The sequence below is a fragment of the Ambystoma mexicanum genome, chromosome 3p, assembly GCF_040938575.1.
Source record: "Ambystoma mexicanum isolate Mex_15411 chromosome 3p, UKY_AmexF1_1, whole genome shotgun sequence".
NCBI classification, from domain to species: domain Eukaryota; kingdom Metazoa; phylum Chordata; class Amphibia; order Caudata; family Ambystomatidae; genus Ambystoma; species Ambystoma mexicanum.
Genome location: NC_090925.1, coordinates 348,383,324 through 348,409,038, shown reverse-complemented (window position 1 = coordinate 348,409,038; position 25,715 = coordinate 348,383,324). Strand labels below are relative to the sequence as shown.

Genomic DNA, 25,715 nt, shown 5'->3' with positions numbered 1-25,715 from the left:
TAAACAAAAGCTACCGCTGGGTGGCTTTCCCTTCATTAGTAATGTACGCGGAGGACGGGGACCGGAGACCAGAGCAGGAAAGCTGCAGCTGAATCTCGGTAAGTGCTATTTATTTTAAAAAAAAAATAAGCACTAGCTGCAGTTTTTTTTCTAAGTTTTCCGGGCTGGAGGAGCCCGGAAAACTTAGAAATAAAACCACAGCTTTAAAAACGTCGCTTTTGAAGTGACCGCAAACATAAATACAACGTTATTGTGTTGGAAAACGCTGCAGTTTTTCTTTCCAAGTTTCTCAGGCTCCTCCGGCTCGAGAGCCCCAAATGGGAAATGCTAAATGCTGCGTTGTTTCTGCCTAAATCTGCTTTCCCAAAATGGGAAAGCAGATTCAGGCAGAAACAACGCGGTTGTTTTCCGCAATGCAGCATTGTTTCTGCCTAAATCTGCTTTCCCATTTGGGGAAACATCCTTTCCCATTTGGGGCTCTCGGGCTCCCCGTGGGGAGCCCGAGAGCCCCAAATGGGAAAGCAGATTGAGGCAGAAACGCAACGCGGTTGTGTTGGAAAACGCTGCGGTTTTTCTTTCCGAGTTTCTTAGGCTCCTCTGAGCCGGAGGAGCCTGAGAAACTTGGAAAGGAAAAACAGCAGCGTTTTCCAACACAATAACGTTGTATTTATGTTTGCGGTCACTTCAAAAGCGACCGCAAACATAAATACAACGTTTTTAAAGCTGCAGTTTTATTTCTAAGTTTTCCGGGCTCCTCCAGCCCGGAAAACTTAGAAAAAAACCCGCAGCTAGTGCTTATTTAAAAAAAAAAAATAGCACTTACCGAGATTCAGCTGCAGCTTTCCTGCTCTGGTCTCCGGTCCCCGGCCTCCGCGTACAGCACTAATGAAGGGAAAGCCACCCAGCGGTAGATTTTGTTTACTACAGCTGGCTGGTTTTTCCTTCATTAGTGCCGCAAAAGCTAGCACAGGAGGGCATCCATTTCACAAAATGGATGCGCCCATTTGCTTGCTTTTGCGAATTTTGAGCTTGAATAGCTCAAAATTTTACATAGGAAGTTTTAAAAAAGAGAATGCTAGTATTGTTTTTTTTATGTTGCCTATCTATTTTTTAAATAACATTTTTTACTAGACCATGCCTTTAAGTGATCTGAATGCTACCCCTTCCCTCCCCGGCCCTCCCTGCTTTGGTAGTACTACAAAAATACCCTGCCTGTGCTTAGCACTTTTGAAATGAGACATCAAATGTGTCACTGCTTCTCCAAACACATCCTAAATGGAATCAGTTTCCTTGGATTCTATAAATGGCAAGCTGAACTTTTTTGACTGTCCAACCACTGAAAAATAGTGAAAGCGCTTTCTTCCTACAAAGTGCAAAGTATTTACTGAACTAATGACCTGCCTGTCGAATGTCTCAAGGAGATCTTCTTCTTTAGGTCTGTGGGGTCGAATGGAAGCTCCAGGATCAAATGACGGAAAAGCCACGTTAGCCCCAATGTGTGAAAATACATTTTTAATGGAAAGGCACAATGGCAAACTGAGAGACATCTTTCCTTAAAACTTCAAAGCTGCTAAAAGTGCCTAGCAAATCCAAATACATGTACTTCTGCAGTTGAGACCAGGAATATGCTGAAAAGTACAATCAGATTGCAGAAGGGGAAGGCATATTACATTGTTGGCGGAGAGACAAAAGGCAGTATTTTTCATTGAAACTGCCATACGTCAAAATGCTGTGCACCCTGAAAATTGAGAGTACAAACTGGGCCTCCATGCAAAATTCTAAGACATGTTATAATTTTCATTTCAGGTGACTAAGGTCCCCTTTTCAACACAGAAATTGACATCATGTTCAAGGGGAAAAGTGGGTGCAATTTGCAACTTTAATGAAAGACTTGGAGATAAATGGCCTCTTGCTAAAGTGAACATATCAGTAAGAAGGGCATTGAATAGCAATGGCAAGTTATTAAAAGAAATAAAAGGCTTCACATGTAATACATGCCACACATTGAAATGCAATATGTAAATCTCTTATGAGTCCATGAAAGACATGATTGTATGTTGCTGGGCAGAATACTCGAGTGACATCCCCCATTGCAGGTCTGCTTGTGCCTGTATCTGGAAGTTAGATCTCTTTGAGGCTCAAACAGAGGGACTAGGCTCATGCATAGCAGGTATTTACGACTGGCTGATCAACAACAGAGCCAGCCTGGATGAGTGCATCTCTGAAAGAAATGCAAACTGTAGATTTGAAACATGGTGGACTCAAGCTTGCAAGGGCTAGTGACAAATATCAGCCCAGCACCTTGATGTCCAAGAGGGCAGAGGCGGGCCATATGCTGGAAGATAAAATATTTTCAGCATCCTTTAGCTCTCAGAGAACAAAGGCTAATGCATTTACTCCAGCCTTAAGTCAACATTTGGGCTCAGAGACTGGAACAAGATGTTGTTGCATCCCAGCAACTTAAATTGAAGAAATAAAACTACAAACGGTCTATGTTAATTATGTGACCAAAGACTTATATTGGAAATGTCCTCTTACTCAGTACATTTTGAACTGTAATACTTACGGGGTCTGGACAGATGTCATTGTAAAGCGGATTACAAGGCGGTGGTGTTGATATGACTTTCATTCAAATGCGATTTGGGGAATTTCAGTTACAACCTAGAATGGGTTCCTAACTTCCCCAGAAATGTCCTGCATCTGAAAGTTGGGAAACTAATGCCTTCTTAAGTTAGATATATGGATAGGTAATTTCACATTTCTAACTATGATAATTTATGCATAAAGGGCAAAATTCCATAGCCTGCACATGCAAAATGCAAACACAGCAGTCATATTGAAAAATTCACCATGAGTAGGGGAACACAAAAATCTATATATTATCATGTTCATTTGTAAAATGAAGAAAGTTGCCATGTAGTGACCTTTTAGGTGAAAAATGTAAATGCAAAATGACGAACTCCTGATGGGTGGATTCATTCTTTCCAAAAAGTCTACTTCAGAACTCCAAGAGCCTATCCATAAAAGAGGGGCTGAGCCTTGGGAAAGTGGTGAACTGTAGGGGTCATTGGAAATTCAGGACTAATAAGTTAACACCTCCTGGTTTTTGTAATTTGGGGTGTGGCATAGCGGGTAAAAAGTGGCTACAGAAGCCAGAAAAGGGGGAGAATTGCCTGAAATCATCTGGGTACCACCTTGCCAGGACAGCTGCCTAGAATGGACCTGACAGAATCCTGACAGAACTACATGGTACTACCTGGGTTGGAAAGGAATCTAAATTGCTGCAGGATTAACTTTGCCTGAGGAGACAGACATTGGGATATATTGCAACAGGTGGGGACATGCACCAGGAGAGGGGACAGAGGCTGAATAGAGCGATTGGGCTGGGGGGATATCCCTGACTGGTGGTGTATTATGTGTCCCTGTCCGATTCTTGCTGATTTTCCTGAGCACGAAATCCAAAGACATCCCATGTAAGTTGTCTGTCCAACAATAATCAAGTCTGTGGGGGATCTGCTGCATTCATATGTTCCCTTGATAGTGGGTGGGGCAAACTACGTAGATCCTTAGCATATTTTACTGAATAATAGTAACCTAATTAGCTCCCATATAGTTTGACGCAGGGGGAGGTCAGGGCAGTTTTAAACCTCTGCCCTCTTTCTAGCACTAATTCAAGTTATAGGAATTTCAAATAATTGCACATTCCCATTTTTTTGTCAATCCCAGGCTTCCCTAAAGGAAAGGGCTATCCCTGTCCAAAAATGGAATTCCTAACTGCCCCCATTCCTTAGCTATAGCCTTTAAGCAGAAGGGTGCTGAATGTCACTGAAGGACTGGGTGTGGTGCTGGGTAAGAGGAATGCATTGGTAAGTGCAACCAGGTGCAATTTCAACTTGACAAACGTAGTCTCGATCCTGAGAATGAGCATGTGACTCTGATACAAGTAAAATCAGATTGCTATGGGGTGAAGAATGAAGAAGAGTCTTGTGAATCCTAAGTAGTTTCACAAGTGTGTTTACATTTTATAAGTGCTAGCATTTTCCAGTGTGCAGGGAAATTAAACATCTAAATTGCTGCACGTGTGAATTTGCCTTTGAACAACAGAGAAATGTTCCATGCTCATCTGGTAATGTGATCAAGAATTCAAATTTTCAACACATGCGTCATAGAAAGTCCTAATTCTATTAAAGACACAGAGGCGAAGGATTATGCTTCTCTTCACTTTACTTTCTCGAGCAGCATAACAATAACAAAGCCAAATGGACAATAAAGGGAAGAAAAACTACAAATCCCTGCAGTTCAAGTCTTTAGTAGACCTTTTTATTGGTCCAAAAATAAACATTTGTCCTTAAACAACCAATAGTCCATATCCATCTCCATAAACCTTGACCACCACCTTTCAGCCTCCTCTTTCTTTCGCTGGTCTTCTAACTGTTGCATTCCAACCGGTAAATGCTTGACCCGTCTCCAACTCCAGACTGTAAAATACAATTCTGCCTCTTTGGCCTCCGCCATGGACCCTGAAACAATAAATAACAATCCATGTATCCAGTCTTTCTGGGTGGGTAATTGTGTTGCATCAGACATTTGTATAACAATTGATTGTATTATAAATCACATCATCACATTTCATCATTATTCAGGATTAGTAGGGTGGGATAATCCTTCGCCTCTGTGTCTTTAATAATGTTATGACTTTCTATGACATATGTGTTGAAAATCTGAATTCTATGTCAAGACCCGGAGCCTCGGATTATGCTTGTTTAAAGCTTACTTACCGCCAACCTTGTCACCATTTCGACTGGTTTGAAATAAAGTGTCTTCAAAACGGACTCATTTGACCAATCTGCTGTTTTCGTGATGTCTTCCATTCGATCACCTACATTAAATGGCTTAGACGCCATTGCACACCTTGCTTAATGGGCGCCATAACACATAACGTCAATGCCTGCCTGACTCATTACTCATCTCATCCATCTCACTAGAATGTCTTCTCAGTGCAATGAGTAATTGTGTTACTCCCGCAGGTCGTATGTCCTTTGTCATGTTTATATATGCCTGTAGACACCTGACCAAGCCTAGTGTGGGATGACCCGGGAATGAAACATACTCTATAGTTCTCAGATACGTCTTTGTTCTCTTTAATATGTAAAACAGTACCCCTGTGGGTGTAAAAAATGTCCTATAAATCTCTAATGCTCTCATGTCTGAAACTTGTTTGCATGATAGCAAACATAAATGCACTGTCAATTTTGCTGATAACTCCTTCCTAGATAACTCACTGTTGTCAGGACATGAAGTAAACATTTTGACCACTCTATCCACATCCCACAACTTATCGTATTTCACTATGGTGGGTCTGAGCATTCTGACTCCTTTCAGTAGTGTGCATATCAGTGGGTGATCACCTACTGCCATACCTTCTACCCGGGTTGTATTAATGGTCCTGTAGGCTTAGCTTGCGCTGCCATCTGTGCCCAAAAATGTGCTACCTGGACTTCATCTGTTCTAGCTGGATGTATGTCCCTCTCCATACACAAGCTATGCCAATTCGCCCATGCTGATCTGTAAGCCTTCCTGGTCCCCGCAGCTCAGGCTTCCTCAATGATGTGTTCAGCCTTGCTCGATAATCCCGGCCTAGTCCAGAATCCCCTGAGATCGCCCACGTAACAAGGTTGAGGTTGCCCGATCTCACCAGTTGATGAATGTCCCACGCAGGGTCCTGAATTATTGTTTCGATCATCGGTAGAGCAACTGTGTTGTCGTATGGCATCTCCAGCAGATCTGGCAAGCATGCTTGGCCCCCCATGCCGGCATTATCATGATTATCGACACTCGTTGCCTCTTCACCTGAGCTAGGGTTCTCGCTACATTCAGAATGACATGAATGCATACTCCAGGAGGGGGCCCCAATTCTGCAGGAAAGCATCGGTCACTAACGCTTCGGGGTGCAGTCTCCAGCTGAAAAACCAAGGCAACGGTCTATTCTGCTTCGATGCAAATAGGTCCCTCCTACATGGGCCCTATCTCAACATCAGTTTCTGGAAAACTCCCTTGTCCAGCCTCCAATCGCTGGCATCTCTTATGAACCTGGAGTTCCAATCCGCTACCTCATTGAACTGCCTGGCAGATATTCCGCCATCACAGATATTCTTCTCTGGAGACATAAATACCAGAATTCCTTCACCAATTCTGCCAACTTTCTGGAACTCGTGTCACCTAACCTGTTTATGTATCTTACTGCGGAAACGTTGTCCATCTTGAAGAGAATGCAACATTTAACTCTCTCTTGTGTACAACATTTTACTGCAAACGAGCCTGCCAGAAGCTCTAAACAGTTTATATGTAGATCTAACTCTTTGACAATCTGCCTCCAGTTGTCAGATTTCCATACTGGGCCCCTCAGCTACATATGCTGGCATCGGATTCTATTATCAGGTCTGGGATGAGCCAAATATTGCTCTCCCATTCCATGCCTCCATATGCTGCAGCCACCACTCCATTTCCTCTCTGACCTCTTGTGAGAGAGATACCTTCTGTTTGTACGACATGCCCCTCCTGAGATGTTGAATCGTCAATCTTTGAAGGACGCTATAATGGAGTTGTCCTGGGAACATTGCGTGCATTGAAGATGTCAAACGTCACAGTAGCCTGGCTATCTCCCATAGCGATATCATTTCCATGGTTAGAGAGTTCCTGATTTCTTTTTTGATGTTGTTCACCTTGTGTAATGGTAGACTCAGTGTACCTCGAGAGGTGTTCACTAAGAATCTCAGTAACTCCATGGACTGCTCTGGTTGCAGTAGTGACTTCTCCCAGTTCACCAGGAAGCCCAGCTGCTGTTGCAGACCCTGTGTGATGTCTATCTGTTTCTTGTTTGTTTCCCTGTCTTGACACATTATGCAAATGTCATCTAAGTAGATAATCAGTCGTATCCCTTGTTCTCTTAGATACGTCACTACTGGTTTCATCAATTTTGAGAAACACCATGGGGCCGACGCTAGCCTGAAGGGCAGACATGTGAATTCCCATATCTGCTCCTTCCATCCGAACCTTAGGAATCTCCTCTGATCCGCCGCAATAGGAACCGTGAGGTATGTGTCCCTGAGGTCTATCCTGACTAGCCAATCGTCCTGCTGAAGTATTTATTTAATTATTTGCATTTGTTAAGTGCACTTGCAGCCCAAGAGGCATCGAGGCGCTGTTACAGAGGATACAAAGATTTAAGATTACATATGGGTGCCAGAGGCTCTTAGTTACAGAGGATACACATATTTAAGATTACAAACGGATGCCAGAGGCTCTTAGTTACAAATTGGCAGGCATATAGGCAGTGGAGGATACAGATTTAAGTCACACAAAGAGTCTGGTTTTGATAGCCTTACGAAAGGCTAGGTGGGACTCAATGAGTCTTAGGTGAGGAGGCTGGGCGTTCCAATGCGTGGCTGCTAGGGTGGGGAAACTGGAGCCACCAGCGCGCACTTTCCGAGAGGTAGGCCTAACAATGGTGTTGGCGTAGATGGATCTGAGCGGTCTTGTGGCAAAGTGCATGGTAATTCTGTTAGTCAGGTAGGGGGGGCAAGTTTGTGAATGCATTTGTGGGTGAGGGCAAGAGTTTTAAAGACAATTCTTTCTTTAACAGGGAGCCAGTGTACTTGCCTTCTGATTTCGGAGATGTGGTTTCTCCTTGCGATGCCGGTGGCTGCCCTTAGAGCATTGTTCTGGGCTAGCTGAAGTTTGGCGAGGTTTTTGTTGGAAGTCCCGACGAGAAGGGCATTACAGTAGTCAAGTCTTGATCCGATGATAGCCCTGGCAATCGTGAGGCAGCTTTGACAGGCCAAGAAGGACCTGGCTGCGTTGAGGACTTTGGTGTAGTAGGCTGACGAGGCGTTGATGGCCTTGACCTGTCTGTCCATCGACAGGTCGGAGTCAAGGTAGACTCTGAGTGTCTTAACATGGTTTGAGACCTTAATTGGAATATTGTCAAAGGTGAAGGAGGCGTACTGTTCTCCAAGATTGCTGAGAGTGAAAGGTGAGCCAATAAGAAGGAGTTTGGTTTTTTCACCATTGAGGCAAAGCCAATTCTCCGCCATCCAAGATTGGATGGTAGAGTAGATAGAGGAGAGGGTGTTGGAGTCTGCTAGGTAGTCGCCCGTGAGTGGGATGAGTACCTGCGTATCGTCCGCATAGTTGGTCTATGAGATAGCAAGGGAGTCCAGGATGCTGAACAGGGGCCTCGTGAAGAGGTTGTAGAGAGTGGGTGCGATACAGGATCCCTGAGGGACACCACAGGTGAGGAGGCTGGGGGTGGCGGCGGCAACTTCAGAAAAGACTTTCATGGCCCTTTCTTGGAGAAAGGAGGTGATCCATTGGCAGGCTTTAGGGGAGAAATTGGCTTGGGTGGCTAGGTGGTGACACAGAGGGCCTCATTACGACCCTGGCGGAAATGGAAAAATGATGGCGGAAATGCAATACCGCCATCGAACACCGCTCGTTGCGATTATGACCCGTCACCGTAAAGTACGATGCCATTAGCGACACCGCAGTGAACGGCAACGCTAACTGCACCAAGTACGCGCACGCGCGCCTTGCAAAACCGGAATCACCGCCATGGCGCAACGGTACGCGAATTCTGACCCTAGCGGACATGTAATGAACGCCATCAAGCACGTCGGAAAGTACCATTCCGCCATGGCGAGAAATACGGCATCGTGAATCAACCGTAAATGGCCCACTGAGTGCCTGTACTCCACTCCCTGGCCACATTGCACAACCCCTGGCAGGCGCAATGTACTCACACTATGCAACCAGTGAAATCCACAATTCACCCATGCATGCCAACGTAGAAATGCATGCAGGGGCTCAAAGCGCCCCGTGAGTGGGCATCCATGTACGGCATGCCACCATAGCCGTACTGATGCAGCACAGGCATGTGAAGGTACAATACATCAAAATGAAAATCAAGAACACATGACACAAAACAACAGTAGTCCCCCATCGCTTGCCACCAGCGCAAGGCAACATCCAAAACAGCAACCTGAGGGGGACTGCACCAGCCCTGTACTCTTGCCAGTAAACAAACCAACCATCAGCAGAAGCATGTACCACACAAGTTGGCAGAGTGACTGAGCAGCCAGGCTCATCCCAAGAGGGGCCGATGGGAGCTGCAGGGCACAGATGGCATGAATACAGAAGCGATTCCAATGGACATGACCCCAGTCCCCCTCCAACAAACGCACGCAAACACAGGCACCTGTGACCAGCCACATTCTGAACATCCCATCATTCCACCAATCGACCTGGCTGACAGGCACCAGTCGGCCAAAAGCCAATCCCCCGCCCCTGAACAGCACATCATGTAAACAGTCACAATGGCAGCCCCTATCCGTGACCATACTGTGCTACGTAGGCAAACGCGGCCAGTACAGTACCACACAACTCAACTCAGAAGGCGGAACACAATGCAGATCATCTCGCAATACATACCGCCACAAATCGAAAATCGCTACATCACCTGCAAAGAATAACGCAACACGCCAAATATCGGAATACAATTTAAATGCACATCCAAATGACAAAGGCCTCACAGCAATTTGCAAAATAACACCAAAACATCCATCATCACCGAGGGCTGCATCTGCAATAATTGACCAGCTTCCACTTGTGTGACGCCCTGTACCATCATGGCACACAGGGCCTACATCAACGTTCCAAAAGGCAACATGGAAGCGGCAAGAACCGCAGGTCCGTCCCATGAGGCAGGCACTAGTCCAGCTGAAAGGCCGAAATGTTGCACCTAGCCACCAGTACAGCGTAAGGGCATGTGGCCCATTGGCGATCGTCCCATAAGATCGTAATGCTGCTCCACTGATTCACCCGAAGCTGCAGGTGTCGAGAGTAAAAACCATCTGGAGGAGTGGCGTACAGATGGCATCTGCAATAGGGCAGGAGATACCTGTCACCCAAATGAAACACAAATTAACCGATTGCATTACGGGACTCATGATGCATTACAATCTTCATTCAACACACCAAATCCAGACCCATATGCATGCTAGCCCACTCCAAAGGAATATACACACCCCTAAATCAATATCGATTCATAACGAAATCAATCGAGGTAAATACACCATTGGCAACGTCGGTTACTGTGCATGCGTCCGTCAAGACAGAACCCATGACATGGGATTAGTAACGTGCCTAGACACAAGTGTATGAAGGCGCGTCGAGACAGGGAGGATCCGACAAGGGCAGATAGACGTAAGTCCCACTATGGCAGCCTTGCATCACATAGCGCAGGGGAAGGGGATTGATTCAAAAAACCCATGTACATGGCAGACCCTAAATGGAATCATCTGTCCATGCATCCATTCATCATTCCCTCATCCCGCAATGAAAACGCATGAATATTCACTCACATTATATTTGAAACTTCCATCGCGTCTGTGCGTAATGCAGTCTGCAAAAACCACTGTGCTCCTGGCCGGATCTGTAGTGTTGTGAAGCAAGATGGATTTGGGAACGTCCTGCCTTATCGTCCACTACGCTATTGCGCATCCCATTCAATTCATGTCATTCATTGCTTGCTCGTTATGGGCCCTGTCCCAAGGACATTCAACAATAGAACGTTACATTTCCAGGCAGACCTGTGGGCGTCTCCTCACCGCTACTTCGAAACCAAAAATGCTGGCCTTCGAATTCCACACTTGCAACATTACGTCGAAAAGGCTTCTGTGAACGCTTGCATTCACAATTACATCAATGTAGTGCGGCTGTGTGTCATAATGCTAACTGGCTGCAATCACAAATGGGACGCCACGCCCGTCGGTGAAGTTCGTTACTGTGCTGCATGAGGGTCGGCCATCGATCGAGCCCTACATACCACTGACTCTTCACAGGTATGTAAGCGGCTGCAATCATAGCATGTGTAACAATGGGAGCATAGCATGAAAATCAGTCAAAGTACATCACACTGCCATCGGGATTTGATACATGATTCCTATCCCAAGATGCCATGCGGCCAAATGCAGCCTTACGTGCGGGACGTGCTCGGCCAGAAGGGATTGCATCTGCCACAGATTCATTCAATCAGCACAGGTGGAGGCCATACAGGCCGACAGCACATATATAGCAGACACAAACCCCTCCCACAACCACTCGCACTCCAAAATGCTACCGGCAGGACTAGCGATGTTGGCCCTGGGGGACCAGATAGCACTGCAAGTGCTACAACTACAAGAAGACGACGAACAACAACAGGTACAACAACCGGGCGCACAGGGGAGACGGAGGAGAAGGAGGAGGAGGAGGGCAAGGCAGGGTCAGCAAGGCCCACAAGCACTGCCACTACCACCACGCAGGCGGCCCGCAATCCCACGCCTCCGAGCACATCCGTTCAACCTCACTGCTGAGCAGATCCACACCCTCTACCGTTTGGACCGGGACACCATAATCGCCATTGTGGACATGACACATGCTGACCTCGTGAGCATGATAGATAGCCCAACCGCCATCCCACCCCTACTGAAGGTGGTGTCTGTACTCCACTTCCTGGCCACAGGCACCTACCAGCACACAGTCGGACAGTTGCATGGCATCTCACAGCCACTGTTCTCACGGACACTCTTCCAAGTGCACGATGCCCTCCTGAAGCACGCCGACGACCACATCACACTACCACGCACGTACCAGGAGATTACCAACGCAAAAGTGGGATTCCATGCACTTGGCGGCATCCCGGGTTGCATTGGTGCCATCGACTGCACCCATGTTGAATTGGTTGTCCCACATGCCATGGAGGTCCAGTACCGCAACCGCAAACAATATCATTCAATCAATGTGCAAATGGTGTGTGACTCCAACAAGATCTTTATGCATTGTAGTGCCAGATTTCCAGGATCTACCCATGATTCTATGGTCCTGAGGAACACAAGAATACCACGCTACATGGAGCGACACGCAGGGCACAGATCCTGGCTACTCGGTGAGTCTCATTCCATGCATGACATCGTGGCCCATTTGATGCGTCAATGACCTTGCAGGAAGGGGGGGGGCTACTTAGCACTATCATTCCACTGACACCCTTTATTCGTCTCATACAGGTGATGCCGGGTATCCACTGAAGAGATGGCTCCTTACACCAATCCGGAACCCACAGAACCAGCATGAGGAGGACTACAACCATGCCCACTCACGTACCCGTGTGGTCATTGAACAGGCATTCGGCCTACTGAAGGCTCGTTTCCGCAGCCTCAGCAGGTCTGGCGGGGCACTCATGTACAGCCATGAGAAGGTATCTAAGATGGTCATGGTATGTGTCATGCTGCACAACATGTGCATACGTAGGAATGTGCCCATGCCCCCTGACGCTGTACTGCATGCACCTGAAGATGATAATGATGAGGGTGGGGATGTGGAGGCACCTCAAGGAGTCCATGAGGCACAGGATGCACGTGCAATCCGACAGAGCATCATAGATGCATGCTTCTAGCAACCACGCATGGTGCCTATTACATGGGAAGGGGACCTGTGGCACTGTGTGTGTGTAGTACGGGCACATTGTGGACTGTACGCCTATGAGGGCCTCGTACGCAAATATCAATGTCCACACATGTCATTGGATGATAATGAAGTACTGTATTGTTAATGTGATTTGATTTATACACCCTATGGACCCGCCACCCAGTGAAGCCCAACACACCCCCTCCACCCTACTACCTCCCCCCCCAACACCAGTGTCCAAATATGCATGCTGTCCGTGGGTAGACGCTATTGCAAGCCCCCTCTACGGGTATCAGGGGCACCCCTGCCCGTGGAGCGCAGGTTCCTGCCAGATCTGCGTTGGGGGCTGCCCTGGACGGAACTTGCCACGGATGATGACTCTGCCTGCTCGCGTCCATGCATGTCTCTGAGGGTTTGTGAGAGCTCCGAGAGCACACGGCGCACAGCAGCAAGTTCAGCACAGACGTCTTTGGACGTCGCATGCAGTTCCCCCCTCAGGCTCTCGGTGCTTTTCTCCATTTGTGCTCTCAGGCTCTCGGTGCTTCTCTCCATTTCTCCCCTGAGGCTCTCACTACTTTTCTCTATTTGTGCCCTGAGTGTCTCGGTGGATGTTTCCATGGCTGCCCTGGAACCCCCGCATTCATTTGCATGGTCCTTGAGTAGCGTGGACACTTCCTGCTGTTGCTCGATCAGCAGGTCGAGGGACTGTTGCCTCTGCTGGGCCATGGACATTTGCGGTGGTGTGACAGGGGGGCTGCTCAACACATGTTGCCTTGGCACAGGACTTGTGGGGGTTGGCCAGTCGTCGTCTTCAGGGTGCCCCTGCGTGGTTTCGTCATGGTGTAGGGGATGGGACATGCAGGGGGATTGGGAAAGGTCATGGATGGTACCTACGTCGCCAGCACTGTTTTCCGTGTCGGAGCATGCTGGCATGACAGCTGTGTCACCTATGGTGCTGCTACCACCAGAGGCAGTGCCATCAGATACGTTCTTTGGGGGGACCTGTGGTGCTGGGGTTGTGGACTTGCTGGCTACTGGGGTGCCTGTTGCAGTCCCCTCCAGTGTGCTGCCACTTGATTCCTGCTGCTGCCGTGTCTTGATCCTTGCACCTGAGGTGGAGGCTCTTGGGACGTTGGTCCTGGCCCTCTTTGCAGGCGTGCTGGTCGGGGTGTCCTGCAGCTCGTCGTTGGTATCGGACCCTGTGGTGGAGTAAAGAGGGGCGAGCGTTAGTTATGGGTCTGTGGGATTTGGAATGGCAACGTATCATATGCATTGGGGTGGTACATGAGGGTGATTTGGGACTGGGCCTTGGAGGTGGTCTCATTTTCGTGTGGATTGAGGATGCATTCATTTGGCTGCCTGCAGTTAGGGGGTGCATGCTGCACATGTAGGGGTTGTTTATGGCATCTTGATTAATTTGTTTATTCTTTCTGACTTTTAGAGGGCGCTGTCAGGGCAAAGTATGTATTGCACTATGGGGTCACATGGTACTGCACATGTTCGTGCTTTGTGGATTTCGCATTGTTTCTCTTGACCAACCTACCTGATTCTCCGGATGTCGGCACTCCTTTCTCCATCCCTCCGACTCCCTCTATGCTCTCCATTCCTATGGTGGAGGCGCAGATATCCTCCCAGGGGGTCAACTTGATGGGCGACTCTGATCCCCCCCCGGTAGCTGTGGCGATGTTCCTGTTCGCAGAAAGTATGCTGCGTACGCGGATCCGCAGGTCGTCCCACCGCTTGCGACATTGCTGTGGCGTGCGGGGTGTTGTCCCCACCGCACTTACGCGCTGTGCCACCAGGGCCCATATGGCCTTCTTGTTGGCAAGGGCCGTCCTGGTCATTTGACTGGAGAAGACGACGGCGGCATTTTCCTGCAGGGTCTCGGTCAGCACGGTCAGTTCCTCTCGGGAGAAGTGGACCTGCCGCTTGCGATCACACGCTTTCTTGGCTACCTTTCCCATATTTATTTTTTTAACTGGGGTTGCTAAGGTGTTGGGATGTGTGTCAGGGTCGGATTTTTAATGGTTGTGTTGGGATTCGGTTTTATAGTTGTGCGGCGTGCTGTTTCCCGTTCCGGCCACATGCTTTTACTTCCGTTTCCGTATATTTACGGTGCCCGCTCATTACGGTGCCCGCTCATTACGGTGTCCGCTCATTACGGTGACCGCTGAGATGGGTGGCGGTATTGCACCTGGTGCAGCGTACGGCGGCGGTAAGGGCCGTTTTGGGGTCATTTCCGCCATCGCAGCCTTTCGGATTCCGCCATGGCGTAATGCTCGTGCCCGATGGGTCGTAATTAGCCGCAATTTGCTCCTTCGTGCAATGGCGGAAACGCTATTTACGCTGTTGCGGTCCGGTCAGTCACTTTCCGCCAGGGTCGTAATGAGGCCCAGAGTATTGTGGTCAACCAAATCGAACGCTGCAGAGAGGTCAAGGAGCAGTAGTAGGGCAGGTTTGCCTGCGTCTCTGAGATTGTCCATTTGGTTTTTAAGGTCTAGGAGGGCCGTTTCAGTGCCATGGCGGGGGCGGAACCCAGATTGTCGTGGGCCGAGGAGACGGTTGTCCTCTAAGAACTTCTGGACTTGCAGGTAAGCTGCTTTGTCCAAGATTTTGAGCAGGAACGGTACAGTCGTGATGGGCCTGTAGTTCCCCGGGACGGTTGGGTCGAGTGAAGGTTTCTTGAGAAGTGGGCGTACCCAAGCTTCCTTAAGTCCTGATGGGACATGGCCTGATTGGAAGGATGAGTTGATAAAGGCCGTAAGGAAGGGGGCTAGGCTGGGTGCGGAGTCTTTGATGAGGTTGGCGGGGCAGGCATCACCTTTGCAATTGGAGGGTTTAATGGAATTGAGCAGGGTGATGACCTCTTGCTCGGTAATGTTTTTGAATTCGAACAGCGGGGAGGACGTGGTCTTCGTGGGTGGTTTAGCGTGCATGTTCGCTATAATGTCGGAGAGGGCTTTTTGGTGGCCACGAATTTTACTTTGGAGGGTGTTGAGCTTCTCTAGCATGGCAGATTGAATGCTATTACACCATTTGTCATATTTGATGATAGAGGAGGGGGAGGGGGGCCAGATGGTTTTTCGAGTTCCCTGAAAATGGTGAAGAGTTCCTTAGATCCTGATTTAGCGTCAGCAATCCGGGTTTTAAAGGAAGCAGCCTTTGCCAGAGTGATGTTGGTCTTGTATGATTTGGAGAAGGCTTTGAACTTCTGTTTAGTGGCTTCAGACGGGTTTGCTTTCCATGTGGATAGTGCAATCCTCTTCTGTGCACGTTGGTCAAGGAGTTCTTTGGAGAACCAAGAGTTGGCATGTTTGGTTTTTTAGCTTTTTTGAGAGTCAGGGGCGCAATAGCATCCACAGCTGACGTGATGACATCCTTAAAGGTGTTAGCTAAGGTATTAGGGTTGTTTGAAGAGGGGGCTTGAAGGGCTGGTTTAAGGAGGTAGGGTGCCTGGTTCTCAGCTGTGAGAAGGCGTGAGCTTCTGGCGTACGTGGCAGGGCATGGTGGTGGCGGAGAAAGAGCTACTTTGTTAGTTCCGAGGTTGAATTGGATGTAGTGGTGGTCGGACCAAGGAATAGGGCTGTTGTCCTTGATGAGAAGGGAGCAGTTGTGATGGCTGACCCAGTCAAGGGTGCGTCCTTTGATGTATGTGGACTGAGAGATGGAGTGCGTGAAGCCTAGGTTGGAGAGTGCCTTCTTGAAGTGTTTCGCAGGGGAGTCTTTGGGTTCATTCAGCCCTAAGTTGAGGTCACCGAGGAGTAGAACCTGTGAGGTCTTTTTGATGTTGTGCGACAGTGCAGTGATAAGGGTGTCGTGGAAGTCGGGGCACGGTCCTGGAGGTCTGTAGACAATGTGCATGGATATAGTGCAGTTGGCTGAGAAGTTAATTTTTAAAGGGAGGTAGTCGCTGTTGCTGTCAAGGATGCCTTCAACTTCTCTGATGGACAGGGTGTCTTTGGCGATGAGGGCGACGCCTCCATTTCGCTGAGAGGTGCGGTCTTTCCTAATGTCTCTCAGGAGGTGAATACCCTACATATTGAAGTGCCTATACAACACACAACTGTTCAGTCCATTTAGATGTATAACTGGTCTTAGCTTGCGTTTCTCTTTTACCAAAAACCTATCGCTTATGTAGCTCCCTGTTTGGTCTGACAACTGTCTTGTGGCTGCCTTCTGCATCAAAGCCACTATTTCTGCGTCCAATATCTCCCTGTCCGTTGCGTTCTGTACCAACTAGTTTGGCAACCTTTCCTGAATTGGTTTGCAGTGAAAATCTATTCAAAAACCTTGTACTGTATTTATAACCCATGCATATGATGATACGTCGTGCAAGTGTTGTATGCATTGTGCCAGCCTCCCGCCTACTGCAGGCACTTTTACTTTCACAAACTGTGGTTCTCTGTTGTCACCCATGTTAGGTTGCTGCTGGCGCTCTAGCTGCGTACCGCCCCTTCCTCTCCCCCTTCTTCTTGATCGGAAGAAAGGGTTTGGCTTTTACTTGGCCTGCCTCCACTGATTTCTGTTGTTGAAGGACCTGTTGTATGTAGCGGCTGGCCTCCCTGCCCCCTGCTCTGCCAGCCCGCTGTGAGAAACCTGAAGGTGCCTCCCTGGCTAGTCCCAAGGGATCTGTCATGCAGGTGGCCAGAAAATAAGTATCGCTATTGGATCCAGTTCCTGGGGGTGGACCAGTGAGGGAGGATCACCTGGATGGGGGCTCCTCGGGGAGTGGTATTGGGACACCGACGGGTGAGACGTGGTATCCTCCTTCCTTCAACACCTTTTCCCCATCCTACCACATAGGACATTAAAAACCACTGCCCCTTCCCCTTTCCGACACGAACACTTTTGCACGACACACAAGAGAACGGACTAACTTCAGAGCCGTTTACCTGACATGTCCCAATACAAGGGTCAGGCAAAGTCAGGCAACTGCCCCGAATCACACACAACGACTGCCCTTTCCCTTCCCCACAGGGATGAAAGGTGGAGCAAGAGAGCACAGTACGTGCAAGGCGAGAATGGCAGACAGCACAACAAGATGGCTAATCAGGCGCGGCAGTTCAATAGAAGGAAAAAGGTGGCAGGAATCGAGAGGATGGCGAGGAAAGATGTGACCTTGCCCTTTTCGTTCCAAGCCCACGGAACCTTCGTGGAAGAGAACCTAAGACTAGGAAAAATAGCACAAGTGTCTTGCAGCAGATGTCAACGGTTCATGGGGCAAGGCTAAGTCAATAAGCAGGAGCAACGGAAGCTCCTGGGACCGTGGTACCGGCCTTGACTCCAGAAAAGCTGAAAGCCAAGCATTTCAGCACAGCTGGTGAGTCGAGGGGAGAATCGATAAGAACCGGGCAGTGTTGAGTGAGAATTGCAAAGTGGCAAGTTTGAACAAAGTTTAATTAACTGTAAATGCGCTGTACAAAGTGTAAAGGGGAGACCAACTACAAAGGTAAGCCGGCACCACTTGGGTGCTAACTCAAGAGACTCTGGTCGATCCCCATCAGAGCAAAACTATGGGTTCCTTTAAGGCCATAGGAGAGTCGCAGAAAGAGGTCAAAATGGCCCTAAAGGAGGTCTAGTAAAATCCTCATACAGTCGACAGACTTTTATCTACAAATTGTGTGAAAGCAAGGGAAGTGAATCCCGCAGACTCAAGTGAATATGAAGTTGGCAAGAATGAGCCCGACCGAGGGATGCTGACGAGAGGGGAAAAGTCTAAATTCCTGAGAAACAGTGTGTTGACAGAGGTAAACCTGGGGTGAGGGATGTCCACTATGAACTGTTTGAAAAGACATTGAGAAACCAAGGGAAGTGAAACCCGCTAAAGAGAAGAGAAGGGTCTGAGCTGGACCGAGGGAGTTCCGGCTGAGATTGAGAAGGATCAGGGCCCAGAAGAGGGGGACCCAGGGGTGAAGCGATCACCCTACATGAAACAGTGGTAAGCAATTGAGAAGGGTCAGCGCCCAGAAGAGGGGGAGCCAGGGTTAAAACCATCACCCTACGTGAAACTGTGGTAAGCAAGTGAGAAGGGTCAGTGCCCAGAAGAGGGGGACCCAGGGGTGAATCCATCACCCAGTGAACATTGGAAACAAACTTTCATTTGTTAAAGGAACTTTATTTTGGAACTGTAGAGGCCCTCAAAAGTGAGAGAACCTAGCTATCCGGGGTCTTGATATCATTAAGGAACTTTCTAGGGGTTTGCGCCCAGAAGAGGGGAATCCCAGGGTGAAAGTCGTCACATTTTAATACGTCAGGTCCTCGAAGGCAAGAGACTTTCAAGTGAAACGAGACTTGGCCATCAACGGTCCTGATAGCTGGAACAGAACTATCATCTCGTACTAGAGAAGCCCAAGTCTGTACTGTGTTCCAAGCTCCCATCTTGCCCCGTGCTCAAAACGTGGGAAAGGGAGACCCAAGCTGCCACATACTGACATATTGAGAAACCCTTTTTCTTTTCTTGTAAACTATCCCGCACCAATTTTTGTATTAGCTGTGAGGTTTGGCAATAGGTTTCTTAGTATAGGCTCTTTTATTTTGACACAACGCCACTAGGACTGCCTTATTTTCATTTGATGGTCGACGCTTGTTCCCATCTTAGATTTAGGTTTAGTTTAGGCGTTCTTCCACCCTGCAAACATTGTTCAATAAACACCCTTGAACTGTGATCCCTTGTGTCTGTCTTTACTGTTGCCACCATGAGTTCCTCACACTGCCCAAAAATTTGCTTTGCAAACACCCTTGCGCCTTGTCAGTGGTTGCGTACGAGTTCACAAATTTTGTAAGCTCCTTTATAAAGGAGTCACCAAAATGCTTTTCTTTTGCAGCTGACGCTGTTTCAGATGTGGCTAGCTCACTGAGCTTGGGGTCTATTTTAACAAGGACTGATTTGTACCTCTCTGTCAAGAGTGCACAGTTTGCGTTGCCTAAAAGGCAAATAACCCTCTGTGCCCATTTATCGTGGGGGTCTATGACCTTGTTCTTTTCTTTGGCCTCCGCCACCATTTACAAAATCTTGGTGAGGGGCCCCACGATGTCTACCATCTTGTCCTGGCAGGATCGCTAAAACCTATCTAGACCATTTTTTAATGTCCTTTGCATATTTGCTCATAAATGTTAAAATGTTTTCATCTATCTTCGGGATTTCTGCTATACCCTCTGGAAGATGGGGTTTTGGGCATTCCGCCATAAGTTTGTCCCTGGCCTCTTTTGTTAATGGTGTTCTTAGCTGTTCTTTAAGAATGAGGCTATTTTCGCCGGTGACTCCTACTCTGCGGAACATGGATGTATTAGGGCATCCGGGTCGAAATCATCCCCTGCATCCTCCTCTCTTGTCTGTTGTTTTCTTTCTATTAGGAGCTCCCTCTTCACTAGATGATGATATAACTTCTACCTCCTCTGAGGATTGCTCTTGCCACTCGTCATCCACCTGTGAGCTCTCCGAGGATGTGTCTTGCCACCTGCTCACTATCCTCTTGCACTTCAATGCTTTTTACTTATTCTCTTTTTTCTGTGGTGTGCCTGCGGGGGTCTTGGTGTCTCTCGCCTTACGGGCTCTTTTTTCCCCCTTTCTCTCTGCCGTGTCCACTTGCCCTTCTCAGTTCCTCCATACCCTGAGAGAACTTTATCCAGTCCTCCATAATGGCCCGCCAATGGGATCTCCCCAATCTGGCTGCCAGGGCCTTTTGAATGATATGCCCCATAATAGGGTGGCTCCTCTTTTGGCTCACCTGAGCCCCACCTTCTTCACTGGAACTGGCCATTCTATTAATTCCCCCTATGGAATCTGCCACAAAAAACTCACAAACAGGGTGGTTGGTCTTGAACCCGTCCTCAAAGATCAACACTATTGTGTGTGCAGTGGTCCCTTGTGGCTTATAAAGCCCAGCAGGTTTTACTTCGCACTGTGCCCGTCAGATAATGCTTTTTTGCACGTTATATGAGGAGTTACCTGCAGGTGGCTCTGTAATGCTCTGTCGAGCGAATTTCTTTCCTGATGCTCGTAGCTTTCTTTCAAACACCTGCTGCGCTTCCTGTTTATGTGCTCCGACACGCAGTGCGTTTTGCCGCGTCAACCAAAAGATTTCCCTCTGGGATAAGGCTCTCAACGGCCTATACTGTTGCTGCAGGGATCGATGTTGCAGCGAGATGTGTGGCGCATCGGAAATGCATATTCCAGATGCGCCTCACCGAGTTCCGTGTCTGCTCTGCCCACTAATGTCGGTCTAGCGGCACGGTGTCTCGAGAAACGCGCGACCGTTAAAATGAAAAGTTTTGTTAACGTTTGCGAATATGCTCTGCCTCCGTAGATCTAGCGTGCTGCACTCATGCTGCAGTTCTTCACATGTTCATGCTGTTGGCAAAATATATTCACCTATTCAACACTTTCAGAAAAATACAAGTGGCTCACCGAGCAACAAAGTAAGAGGAGGCTTCAAAATGGTGGTCAAGCTTTATGGAGATGGTTATGGACTATTGCTTGTTTAAGGACACATGTTTTTTTGTACCAATAACAAGATGGACCTCAAGACTCAAACTACAGGGATTTGTAGTTTTTTTATTCCCTTTATTGTCCATTTGGTATTCTTATTGTTATGCTGCTCGAGGAAATAAAGTTAAGAGAAGCATAATCCGAATCCGGGTCTTGGCATAGAATTGGTTAATTTTCACATAAAGGGGAAAAGCCCACTGCGAGGACAAGGGCGCTGCTGGTTGGAGCTGGGGGAAAGTGAAAATTGCTTTTGTTTTTGTTCGAGTTGCTGAGAGGATTTTGGCTCCGCCCCCTGCATACGAGGACTATAAAATTGACACCAGCAGCCCTCGCGGCAAAAAGCCCGCTGCGAGGTCAAGGGCGCTGCTGTTTGGAGCTGGGGGAAAGTGAAAATTGCTTTTGTTTTTGTTCGCGTTGCTGAGAGGATTTCGGCTCCTCCCCTTGCATACGAGGACTATAAAATTGACACCAGCAGCCCTCGCAGCGAAAAGCCCGCTGCGAGGACAAGGGCGCTGCTGTTTGGACCTGTTTGGCCGGTCCGGCTGGATGGCAGGACGCCCAAAAGACAAAAAAACTCCCAAACGCATCAACCTGCAATCGACCATAAATACCCATAAAGGGAATCAGGTGGGTCAGACCCCATAAGCTTGATTGCGGGAGGCGAACCTACACTAAGAAACGTCTTACGACCACTCACACAACCTGATAATCACCCAGACCCACTCGCCATTATTGGCCCTGAAACCTGGGGAAGGGAGACTGTTGGGTCTCGACCCCTTTGATCCCGCCCAATGACAATTTGCTATTTTTATTGCCTTGGAACCTGGCCTTGGAACTTGGAACTTGGAAAAGGGAGACTGTTGTGGCTAGACCCCTTTGATCCCATCTCCCGACGTTTTTGACATAATTAATATACAAAGGCAACAAGGCAGCATAATTCACAAAAGTGGCAAATCAAATCTGACAAAATTGTTTACCAACTGGAGCACGCCCGGTAAACGAACTAGAGAAACAGTAACGGAAACTGGAAAATTACACAATAACTAAGCACGAACGGTCTGAAACGTCAACCTCACTTGAAGGTCTCACACCGACGTGCAATCACAACGAACACATGACATCCCAACAGTCAAACGTAGACCCAATACTGGCTGCTACACAAGGGGATCAACCACTAACAAAGGACCACATTGAGGATACTACGCTATCCCATTACAACAAGGCTGCTCAAGCTGTGCAAATCACTAATCCGAGTTCTGAAATTAAAGACCTCAATCAGGGGGGAGGAACCCCCACTGTTCACGATAGAGGTGAAATTCGGCAAGCAAACTGGCTTGAGCCTGCCACTGGAGGACACACAACAAAAACCAGTGAATGAAGAGAGAAACCTGGGCACGGATAATCACACAATCCATCCCATAGACAACACGATCGAGATTGAGCAATTACCTCAGACTCAGGAAAGCAATGCCGATTCAAGGGAAAGGAAGGGAGCCTCTTCACCGAAGACAATTGAAATACCTGATACAAACAAACAAGAGACAGAACCAACAAGGAAGGACAATTACTCAAAGGAAGGTGCGTTAGGCAACCCATCAATCGCACCAGAAGTAAGACTAAACGAACCAGCAGAAAACACACTCAAGGAAAGTGAATTAAATCAACTACCTGAAGAAAACCCAAGGACAGAATCTAACGCCTTGGGTAAACAGCCTGATAAAGCAGTAAATGGAACCCATAATGCAACAAATGGCAGAACAACAACTCCCAAATAAATTAGAATGGACTTCATCAGATACATGGACTTAGATTAAAAAAAACATGGAAACCTCGAACATTATCCTCAGGAGACGCCCAAGACAGAAACAATCATTTCTTTGGAAAACAATCTCTACTAAATTGGGGCAGGGGAACCGTCAACCATACACCCAAAAAAAAGCCCCTTAAAAACATTACATTAAACGAATCCCTGACGCGTTATTGTTGGAAAACTCTGCTTTAATGGACAAAGACCCTCTGACCACAGAGATGGCAACACAAACTATGGAAGGGGTAAAGAAAAATAAGTCAAATCAAACAGATAATTGGCAGGAGCCAGACTCGACAACGAAATCCCTGACGCGTTATTGTTGGAAAACTCTGCTTTAATGGACAAAGACCCTCTGACCACAGAGATGGCAACACAAACTACAGAAGGGGTAAAGAAAAATCAGCCAAATCAAACAGATAATTGGCAGGAGCCAGACTCGACAATGCCACAATCGTCAACAGAACCCCCTCAAACACTGGGGGAGCCGGTTCTCAAGCCGAGGCCAACGGGACAAAAATTAGAAAAGGACCACTTTCTGATTATCACCACCATGGCAGCAATATTGACCCCTTATAGGAAACTGCACGAAGATGCCACCGACACCTTAAAAGACCATAATACTTTGTTAGCAATGGTACACTCGAAGACAATCTTTATTGAAGGATTTATAACGGCCATACAAATGACATGCAAGACGTCAAGCAAAGAATCTCTGATATGTTGCATACCATACTGGTACCTATAATGAAAGAGAGGGAAAACCGGTGGGAAAACCCCAGAAGAGACTCACTAGGAGGTCCTTACTTTTCCACAATACAACTGAATGAACTAGCGAAAGAACAACCACAAATGGAGAAAAATTCCAATGAAGAACAATCGGAAGAGTGCCCTCAAAAAACATCAAAGAGAAGAATTCAGAAGGGCCAAAAAATTCTATCGAGGACCCAACAACGTCTTCGGTGGAAGGACGAAGTAATGTAGCCCTGTCACCTGCGGTGAATGGCAGCAAATGAAAAAACAAAGACAGTGATCCAATGTCAAATAGTTTCAAAACTCTCCCATCTAACGAAGTACAAGATAGAGAGTCACAGAATAATGATCCACAAGAAAACACAAAAAAAAAACACAAAGAAAGACCAACAAACACAACTAACAACCACAGATACTTCACAACCAGAAAGGGAAAACGAAACACCCAAGGTTGACTATCAGAATTCGAACCTGTGCGAAATCTTCAAAAAAAGAACGCTAACCAGAAGGTGGTGAACGCCTTGGTCCGGTCAAAGGTGAAAACTTCCATTAGGGAACAGAATGTTAGACCTACGCAAACAGTACAGGTAGTTAAAAAAATGAAAAATAAGCCCCCCAAGAGATCACGGAAATCAAACAAAAGTAAAACATTTTTCAAATGTTTGACTGTGCCAAAGGAAATAGCCACAATTACAGCCACTCAAAATACCTGGAGGTGAAAAGGGCTGACACGCAGGTAAAAACGAGTCAAGAGGACGAAGAGGCAGCAGCAATCGACGATTCAGAGTTGGAGTTAATGGACTTCTCCACATACTCCATCTCGGACGGAAATTATACGACCTCGAGCGACTCAGAAGAAGATGAACCCGAACAAGCAAACGAGGAGCGAGCAGAGACTAAACAACCAGAACAACCTAAATCAAAAACATTGCAGGAAGGAAATGGAATAAATGAGCAGAACTTAAATAAACCAGAAGTACCAAAAAAGAAAAATAGCATAATTGATTCCGGACTCGTAAATAAACTAGTCTGTAACAGTACAAAGGGCAGACAAAAGAAAACACTGAAAACAGCAGTGATAGGAGGCTCAAGTACTCCAACTAAAACTCCAACATTGAAGCTGGAAAGCCAAAACAAAAATAGTGCCCCGCTTACACTGAAGATCAAGGATTACAACACAGAAGAAAGCGATCACAACATGGGAAACGAAAAATTTGTGACCAGTCCCCTGAGATTACCAAAATGAAGGCTAAACCCTGAAAAGAAGGGCAGAGGACTCCTCCTGCAAAGACTAGAAAATACAAATGATGGACTTATTCTAAACAGGACCAATGTACTAAGATTGTTCCACCGAATTTCCCGATAAAACTTATATGGACAGAATATGGCTTTCAACTTGCCCGCAAGTTATCCATCAGTTATTACTATCAGAAGAGAGGACCATATGGAGCATGGGATTTAAGATAACTGAAAAAAATAACAAAGAAGTTGAACCGGACGCACTCGAACAAGAAATTCTTTCAAAGAAAGCCTGATTTCAAGAGGCGTACGACACGCACAAAAAAGCCATGAAACAATCCCAAGTAACTCAACAACAGGAGGGAGAACAGGAGAGATGTGAATGGCTGGCAAATTGAGCAGCGGGAAAAATGAAAACCCTATAGTGCCGAATAGAAAGCCGAAAGGAAACCTAGTCCCTTATTACATGGAATACAAGGGGATTCAACCAACTTCTAACAAAAAATGAATTTGAAAAAAACATGCCAGACATATTATGTTTGCAAGAAACTTGGTTGAGAGAAACTCCCCTGATTGAAGGCTATTCAGTAAACATACATCCAGCAAAGAAAGGGGAAAAAGGAAGACCAATGGCGGGTTTGCTGATAGCAATAAAAGAGGAACTAAATTGGAACGTGATCCACTCATTGAATTTGTCACCAGATATTCAAGTTCTAGTTGTGGAAATACCTGCGAGTCCAAATGATCACCATTCACAGCACTTATTGCTGATGAACATATACTGGATGCCGGGAGCCAAAGCAAATAAATCACTCCCGAAAGAAGTTGCAATCTCAATCGATGACCTTAAAACCAAATGGCATGACCCTTGGATTATACTGGGGTGATCTAAACTGCACTTGTCTTGACGAAAACAACAAAGTACTT

The 25,715-nt window shown here is 47.2% G+C and overlaps 1 long non-coding RNA gene across 1 annotated transcript in view; it reads right to left on the bottom strand.

The window, feature by feature from the left end:
* Positions 1 to 4,219: 4,219 nt before the first annotated feature.
* The window catches only part of LOC138580431 (uncharacterized), a 624,618-nt gene continuing 603,122 nt past the window's right edge, over positions 4,220 to 25,715 (bottom strand). The window contains exon 3 of the long non-coding RNA XR_011304253.1: positions 4,220 to 4,520. This is a non-coding gene — a long non-coding RNA (uncharacterized lncRNA). The remainder of the gene's footprint in view (positions 4,521 to 25,715) is intronic.